Source organism: Arachis hypogaea, chromosome 6 (genome assembly GCF_003086295.3).
Source record: "Arachis hypogaea cultivar Tifrunner chromosome 6, arahy.Tifrunner.gnm2.J5K5, whole genome shotgun sequence".
NCBI lineage: Eukaryota > Viridiplantae > Streptophyta > Magnoliopsida > Fabales > Fabaceae > Arachis > Arachis hypogaea.
Genome location: NC_092041.1, coordinates 100,643,601 through 100,652,330, shown reverse-complemented (window position 1 = coordinate 100,652,330; position 8,730 = coordinate 100,643,601). Strand labels below are relative to the sequence as shown.

Genomic DNA, 8,730 nt, shown 5'->3' with positions numbered 1-8,730 from the left:
AGTTTGAATGTGGGGGTTCAACACCAAACTTAGAAGTTGGTTGTGGCCTCCCAACACTCAACTTAGAGTTTGACTGTGGGGGCTCTGTTTGACTCTGTTTTGAGAGAAACTCTTCATGCTTCCTCTCCATGGTTATAGAGGGATATCCTTGAGCCTTAAATACAAAGGATTCTTCATTCACTTGAATGATCAATTCTCCTTTGTCAACATCAATCACAGCCTTTGCTGTGGCTAGGAAGGGTCTGCTAAGGATGATGGATTCATCCATGCACTTCCCAGTCTCTAGGACTATGAAATCAGCAGGGATGTAATGGTCTTCAACTTTTACCAGAACATCCTCTACAAGTCCATAAGCTTGTTTTCTTGAGTTGTCTGCCATCTCTAGTGAGATTCTTGCAGCTTGTACCTCAAAGATCCCTAGCTTCTCCATTACAGAGAGAGGCATGAGGTTTATGCTTGACCCTAGGTCACACAGAGCCTTGTTGAAGGTCATGGTGCCTACTGTACAAGGTATTGAGAACTTTCCAGGGTCCTGTCTCTTTTGAGGTAATCTCTGCCTAGTCAAGTCATCCAGTTCTTTGGTGAGCAAAGGGGGTTCATCCTCCCAAGTCTCATTACCAAATAACTTGTCATTTAGCTTCATGATTGCTCCAAGGTACTTAGCAACTTGCTCTTCAGTGACATCTTCGTCCTCTTCAGAGGAAGAATACTCATCAGAGCTCATGAATGGCAGAAGTAAATCCAATGGAATCTCTATGGTCTTAGTGTAAGCCTCAGATTCCCATGGTTCCTCATTAGGGAACTCATTGGAGGCCAGTGGACGTCCATTGAGGCCTTCCTCAGTGGCACTCACTGCCTCTTTCTCCTCTCCAAGTTTGGCCATGTTGATGGCCTTGCACTCTCCTTTTTTATTCTCTTCTGTATTGCTTGGAAGAGTACTAGGAGGGAGTTCAGTAACTTTCTTACTCAGCTGACCCACTTGTGCCTCCAAGTTTCTAATGGAGGACCTTGTTTCAGTCATGAAACTTTGAGTGGTGTTGATTAGATTAGAGACCATGGTTGCTAAGTCAGAGTGGCTCTGCTTAGAATTCTCTGTCTGTTGCTAAGAAGATGATGGAAAAGACTTGCCATTGCTAAACCTGTTTCTTCCACCATTATTGTTGTTGAAACCTTGTTGAGGTCTCTGTTGATCCTTCCATGAGAGATTTGGATGATTTTTCCATGAAGGATTATAGGTGTTTCCATAGGGTTCTCCCATGTAATTCACCTCTTCCATTGAAGGGTTCTCAGGATCATAAGCTTCTTCTTCAGATGAAGCGTCCTTAGTACTGCCTGGTGCAGCTTGCATTCCAGACAGACTTTGAGAAATCATATTGACTTGCTGAGTCAATATTTTGTTCTGAGCCAATATGGCATTCAGAGTATCAATCTCAAGAACTCCTTTCTTCTGATTCGTCCCATTGTTCATAGGATTCTTTTCAGAAGTGTACATGAATTGGTTATTTGCAACCATTTCAATGAGTTCTTGAGCTTCTGCAGGCGTCTTCTTCAGATGAAGAGATCCTCCAGCAGAGCTATCCAATGACATCTTGGACAGTTCAAACAGACCATCATAGAAGATACCGATGATGCTCCATTCAGAAAGCATGTCAGAAGGACATTTTCTGATCAACTGTTTGTATCTTTCCCAAGCTTCATAGAGGGATTCACCTTCCTTCTGTCTGAAGGTTTGGACTTCCACTCTAAGCTTACTCAATTTTTGAGGTGGAAAGAACTTTGCCAAGAAGGCATTGACTAGCTTTTCCCAAGAGTTCAGCCTTTCTTTAGGTTGTGAGTCCAACCATATCCTAGCTTTGTCTCTTACAGCAAAAAGGAATAGCATAAGCCTGTAGACCTCAGGGTCAACCCTATTAGTCTTGACAGTGTCACAGATTTGCAAGAATTCAGCTAAAAACTGATGAGGATCTTCCAATGGAAGTCCATGGAACTTGCAATTCTGTTGCATTAGAGAAACTAATTGAGGCTTAAGCACAAAGTTGTTTGCTCCAATGGCAGGGATAGAGATGCTTCTCCCATAGAAGTCGGGAGTAGGTGCAGTAAAGTCACCCAGCACCTTCCTTGCATTGTTTGCATTGTTATTGTTTTCGGCTGCCATGTCTTCTTCTTTGAAGATTTCTGTTAGGTCCTCTACAGAGAATTGTGCTTTAACTTCTCTTAGCTTTCGCTTCGAGGTCCTTTCAGGTTCAGGGTCAGCTTCAACAAGAATGCCTTTGTCTTTGCTCCTACTCATATGAAAGAGAAGAGAACAAAAAAAATATGGAATCCTCTATGTCACAGTATAGAGATTCCTTGATGTGTCAGAGGAAAAGAAAAATAGAAGGAGAAGGTAGAAGAATTTGAACTTATCAAGTTAGATAGAGTTCGAATTGTGCATTGAGGAGGAGTGTTAGTCCATAAATAGAAGGATGTGAGAAGAGGGAAAGAAATTTTCGAAAATTAAAGTGAATTAATTAAAAAAAATTTTGAAAAATGGTAATTGATTTTCGAAAACCAAGATTGGGAAAGAAATTAAGTGAAATTTGAAAAAGATTTTGAAATTAGAAATCAAAAAGATATGATTGAAAACTATTTTGAAAAAGATGTGATTAAAAAGATATGATTGAAAAATTATGGTTTTAAAAAGATATGATTGAAAAGATATGATTGAAAAACAATTTAAAAAGATTTAATTTTTAAAAAATTATGGAAACTTGAAAAAAATTTGAATTAAAAACAAAATCTTCCCTCTTGTGCCATCCTGGTGTTAAACGCCCAGAATGGTATCTATTCTGGCGTTTAACGCCCAAAATGCTACCCTTTTGGGCGTTAAACGCCCAGCCAGGCACCCTGGCTGGCGTTTAAACGCCAGTTTTCCTTCTTCACTGGGCATTTTTAACACCCAGCTTTTTCTGTGTAATTCCTCTGCTGTATGTTCTGAATCTTCAATTCTCTGTATTATTGACTTGAAAAGACACCAATTAAAAAAAAATTTTGGATTTTTAATGATGAGGAATAATCAAAATGCAACTAAAATCAAATAAGCAATGCATGCAAGACACCAAACTTAGAAGTTTGTATACTATTGACACTAACAAATTGAGAATGCATATAAGAAACAACAAAACACTCAAGACAAGAGAATTTAAAGATCAGAGTAAGGAAATCATCAAGAACAACTTGAAGATTAATGAAGACACATGAATGAATTCAAAAAATGCATGCAATTGACACCAAACTTAAAATGAGACACTAGACTCAAACAAGAAATATTTTTGGTTTTTTATGATTTTGTAATTTTTTTGGATTTTTCGAAAATTATATGGAAAAGAAAATAAAGAGATTCAAAATTTTTAATAAGAATTCCAGGAATCATGCAATGTTAGTCTAAAGCTTTAGTCTAAAGAAATTAGACATGGCTAGCCAAGTTTCAGCAGGACATTGCATTCAAGAGCTAAATTGATGAGAATCAATCAGCTTTGGTGATGATAAGAACATCACCTTGAAACTCTAGAATTCACTCTTAAAAATTCTGAAAAATACCTAATCTAAGCAACAAGATGAACCGTCAGTTGTCCAAACTAAAACAATCCCCGGCAACGGCACCAAAAACTTGGTGCACGAAATTGTGATCATCAATGGCGCCATCAACATGGTATACTCAATTGCAATCTCAACTCTTTATCACAACTTCGCACAACTAACCAGCAAGTGCACTGGGTCGTCCAAGTAATAAACCTTACGCGAGTAAGGGTCGATCCCACGGAGATTGTTGCTATGAAGCAAGCTATGGTCATCTTGTAAATCTCAGTCAGGCGAACTCAAATGGTTATGGAGGATAACATAAAACATAAAATAAGGATAGAGATACTTATGTAATTCATTGGTGAGAATTTCAGATAAGCGTATGGAGATGCTTTGTCCCTTCCGTCTCTCTGCTTTCCTACTGTCTTCATCCAATCCTTCTTACTCCTTTCCATGGCAAGCTGTATGTTGGGCATCACCGTTGTCAATAGCTACAGTCCCGTCCTCTCAGTGAAAATGTTCAACGCGCTCTGTCACAGCACGGCTAATTATCTGTCGGTTCTCAATCAGGTTGGAATAGAATCTAGTGATTCTTTTGCGTCTGTCACTAACGCCCAGCCTTCAGGAGTTTGAAGCTCGTCACAGTCATTTAATCCTTGAATCCTCCTCAGAATACCACAGACAAGGTTTAGAGCTTCCGAATTCTCTTGAATACCGCCATCAATTCTAGCTTATACCACAAAGATTCTGATTAAGGGATCCAAGAGATATCCACTCAATCTAAGGTAGAACGGAGGTGGTTGTCAGGCACACGTTCATAGGTGAGAATGATGATGTGTGTCACGGATCATCACATTCATCAAGCTGAGGAACAAGTGATATCTTATAACAAGAATAAGCCGAATTGAATAGAAGAACAATAGTAATTGCATTAATACTCGAGGTACAGCAGAGCTCCACACCTTAATCTATGGTGTGTAGAAACTCCACCGTTGAAAATACATAAGAACAAGGTCTAGGCATGGCCGAATGGCCAGCCTCCTGATGAGCGGATAATTTATACACTTTTTGGCATTGTTTTTAGTATGTTTTTAGTATCTTTTAGTTAGTTTTTATTATATTTTTATTAGTTTTTAGTTAAAATTCACTTTTCTGGACTTTATTATGAGTTTGTGTGTTTTTCTGTGATTTCAGGTATTTTCTGGCTGAAATTGAGGGATCTGAGCAAAAATCTGATCCAGAGACTCAAAAGGACTGCAGATGCTGTTGGATTCTGACCTCCCTGCACTCGAAGTGGATTTTCTGGAGCTACAGAAGCCCAATTGGCGCGCTCTCAACGGCGTTGGAAAGTAGACATCCTGGGCTTTCCAGCAATATATGATAGTCCATACTTTGCCCAAGATTTGATGGCCCAAACTGGCGTTCAAAGTCACCCTCAGAAATTCCAGCGTTAAACGCCGGAACTGGCACCTAAATGGGAGTTAAACGCCCAAACTGGCATAAAAGCTGGCGTTTAACTCCAAGAAGAGTCTCTACACGAAATTGCTTCATTGCTCAGCCCAAGCACACACCAAGTGGGCCCGGAAGTGGATTTTTATGTCATTTACTCATCTCTGTAAACCTTAGGCTACTAGTTTTCTATAAGTAGGACCTTTTACTATTGTATTTTCATCTTGGTTCTTCTGGTTCCCTCTCTGGGGCCGAAACCAATGATCACTTTTGTTCTTATGTATTTTCAACGGTGGAGTTTCTACACACCATAGATTAAGGTGTGGAGCTCTGCTGTACCTCGAGTATTAATGCAATTACTATTGTTCTTCTATTCAATTCCGCTTGTTCTTGTTCTAAGATATCACTTGTTCTTCAACTTGATGAATGTGATGATCCGTGACACTCATCATCATTCTCACCCATGAACAAGGTGACTGACAACCACTTTTGTTCTACAAGCAACCAAAGCTCTAGTGAATATCTCTTGGATTCTTTAACCGGAATCTTCGTGGTATAGGCGAGAACTGATGGCAGCATTCAAGAGAATCCGGAAGGTCTAACCTTGTCTGTGGTATTCTGAGTAGGATTCAATGATTGAATGACTGTGACGTGCTTCAAACTCCTGAGGGCGGGGCGTTAGTGACAGACGCAAAAGAATCACTGGATTCTATTCCGGCCTGATTGAGAACCGACAGATGAATTCCGCTATGCTGTGACAGAGCATATGCAATCGCTTTCACTGAGAGGATGGGAGGTAGCCACTGACAACGGTGAAACCCTTGCTTAAGCTTGCCATGGAAAGGAGTAAGAAGGATTGGATGAAGACAGTAGGAAAGCAGAGAGACGGAAGGGAAGGCATCTTCATGCGCTTATCTGAAGTTCCTACCAATGAATTACATAAGTATCACTATCTTTATCCTTTGTGTTATTTTCGTTCATCACCATTACCATTTGAGTTTGCCTGACTAAGATTTACAAGATGACCATAGCTTGCTTCAATACTAACAATCTCCGTGGGATCGACCCTTACTCGCGTAAGGTTTATTACTTGGACGACCCAGTGCACTTGCTGGTTAGTTGTGCGAAGTTGTGTAATGCCATGGTATTGAGCTACCAAGTTTTTGGGGTTCATGACCGGGGATTATGAGAGTTGTGAAAAAGTATTGTTCACAATTTCGCGCACCAAGTTTTTGGCGCCGTTGCCGGGGATTGTTCAAGTTTTGAGCAAGCTTTTGGTAACATCAGTGCCAAGATCCGGCAACAACACCAAGTTTTTGGCGTTATTGCCGGGGATTGTTTGTGTATGGACAACTGACGGTTCATCTTGTTGCTTAGATTAGGTATTTTTCTTCAGAGTTCTTAAGAATGAATTCTAGTGTTTCAAAGTGATGTTCTTATCATCACCAAAGCTGATTGATCTTCATCAATTTAGCTCTTGAATGCAATGTCCTGCTGAAGCTTGGCCGGCCATGTCTAATTTCTTTAGACTAAAGCTTTAGACTAACATTGCATGATTCCTGGAATTCTCATTAAGAATTTTGATACCTTTATTTTCTTTTTCTACATAATTTTCGAAAAAAAAAACACAAAAAAATTTACAAAATCACAAAATCCAAAAAATTTCTTGTTTGAGTCTAGTGTCTCATCTTAAGTTTGGTGTCAATTGCATGCATTCATTCATGTATCTTGGTGATCTTCAAGATGTTCTTGATGATTTACTTGCTCTGATCTTTGAATTCAATTGACTTGATTGTTTTGTGTGTCTCATATGCATTTTCATTTTGTTAGTGTCAGTAGTATACAAACTGATAAGTTTGGTGTCTTGCATGCATTGTTATTTGATTCTTGTTGCATTTTGATTTGTTCTTATTATAAAAAAATCGAAAAATATTTTTAATTTGTGTCTTTTCAAGTCAATAATACAGATAATTGAAGATTCAGAACATACAGCAGATGAATTACACAGAAAAAGCTGGGCGTTCAAAACGCCCAGTGAAGAAGGACAGACTGGCGTTTAAACGCCAGCCAGGGTACCTGGTTAGGCGTTTAACGCCCAAAAGGGTAGCATTTTGGGCGTTAAACGCCAGAATGGATACCATTCTGGGCGTTTAACGCCAGGATGGCTAGAAGGGAAGATTTTGTTTTCAAATCAAATTTTTTCTAAGTTTTCAAAATCTTTTCAAAATCAAATCTTTTTCAAATCAATTTTCCAATCAAATCTTTTTCAAAATCAATTTCTTTCCAATTTTAAAGATACTTACTATCAATTAATGATTTGATTCAACATCTCAAGTATGTTGCCTTTTCTGTTGAGAAAGGTTTAATATTTGAATCATATCTTTTCTTGTTAGTCAAGTTTTTAATTTTCAAATCAAATCTTTTTAAAATGTTTTTCAAATCATATCTTCTCAATCACATTTTTTTTAATCAATCATATCTTCTTAACCACATCTTTTTCAAAATAGTTTTCAATCAAATCTTTTTGATTTCTAATTTCAAAATCTTTTTCAAAAATCACTCGATTTCTTTTCCATTTTCATTTTCGAAAATTAAGTAATGTTTTTCAAAAATGTTTTCAAAATTTTTCACTTAATTTTCGAAAATCACTTCCCTCCTTCTCACATCCTTCTATTTATGGACTAACACTATCCCTTAATGCAAAATTCGAACTCCATCTCCTTTGTTAAGTTCGAATTTTCCACTTCTGTCTTCTACTCTTCTTTTCCTCTGACACCTTAAGGAATCTCTATACTGTGACATAGAGGATTCCACATTCTCTTGTTCCCTTCTCTTTCTTATGAGCAGGAGCAAAGACAAAAGCATTCTTGTTGAGGCTGATCCTGAACCTGAAAGGACCTTGAAGAGAAAGCTAAGAGAAGCCAAAGCACAACTCTCTTTAGAGCACCTGAACGAATTCTTCAAGGAAGAAGAACAAATGGCAGCCGAAAACAACAACAATGCCAACAATGCAAGGAAGATGCTGGGTGACTTTACTGCACCTACTCCCGACTTCTATGGGAGAAGCATCTCTATCCCTGCCATTGGAGCAAACAACTTTGAGCTTAAGCCTCAATTAGTTTCTCTAATGCAACAGAATTGCAAGTTCCATGGACTTCCATTGGAAGATCCTCATCAGTTTTTAGCTGAATTCTTGCAAATCTGTGACACTGTTAAGACTAATGGGGTTGACCCTAAGGTCTATAGACTAATGCTATTCCCTTTTGCTGTAAGAGACAGAGCTAGAACATGGTTGGACTCACAACCTAAAGAAAGCCTGGACTCTTGGGAAAAGCTAGTCAATGCCTTCTTGGCAAAGTTCTTTCCACCTCAAAAATTGAGTAAGCTTAGAGTAGAAGTCCAAACCTTCAGACAGAAGGAAGGAGAATCCCTCTATGAAGCTTGGGAAAGATACAAACAATTAATCAGAAAGTGTCCTTCTGATATGCTTTCTGAATGGAGCATCATAGGTATTTTCTATGATGGTCTCTCTGAACTATCCAAGATGTCTTTGGATAGCTCTTCTGGAGGATCTCTTCATCTGAAGAAGACGCCTACAGAGGCTCAAGAGCTAATTGAAATGGTTGCAAATAACCAATTCATGTACACTTCTGAAAGAAATCCTGTGAACAATGGGACTAGTCAGAAGAAAGGAGTTCTTGAGATTGACACTCTGAATGC

The 8,730-nt window shown here is 38.7% G+C and overlaps 2 non-coding genes across 2 annotated transcripts; one reads left to right on the top strand and one right to left on the bottom strand.

Annotated features, from left to right (window-relative positions):
• The first annotated feature begins 1,642 nt into the window (after positions 1-1,642).
• LOC112699891 (small nucleolar RNA R71) lies at positions 1,643-1,750 on the top strand. The gene has a single exon (XR_003152824.1). It is a non-coding gene; the product is annotated as a small nucleolar RNA R71 (small nucleolar RNA).
• Positions 1,751-8,392: 6,642 nt separating this feature from the next.
• On the bottom strand, positions 8,393-8,500 carry LOC112699728 (small nucleolar RNA R71). The gene has a single exon (XR_003152669.1). It is a non-coding gene; the product is annotated as a small nucleolar RNA R71 (small nucleolar RNA).
• Between the last annotated feature and the right edge of the window lie 230 nt (positions 8,501-8,730).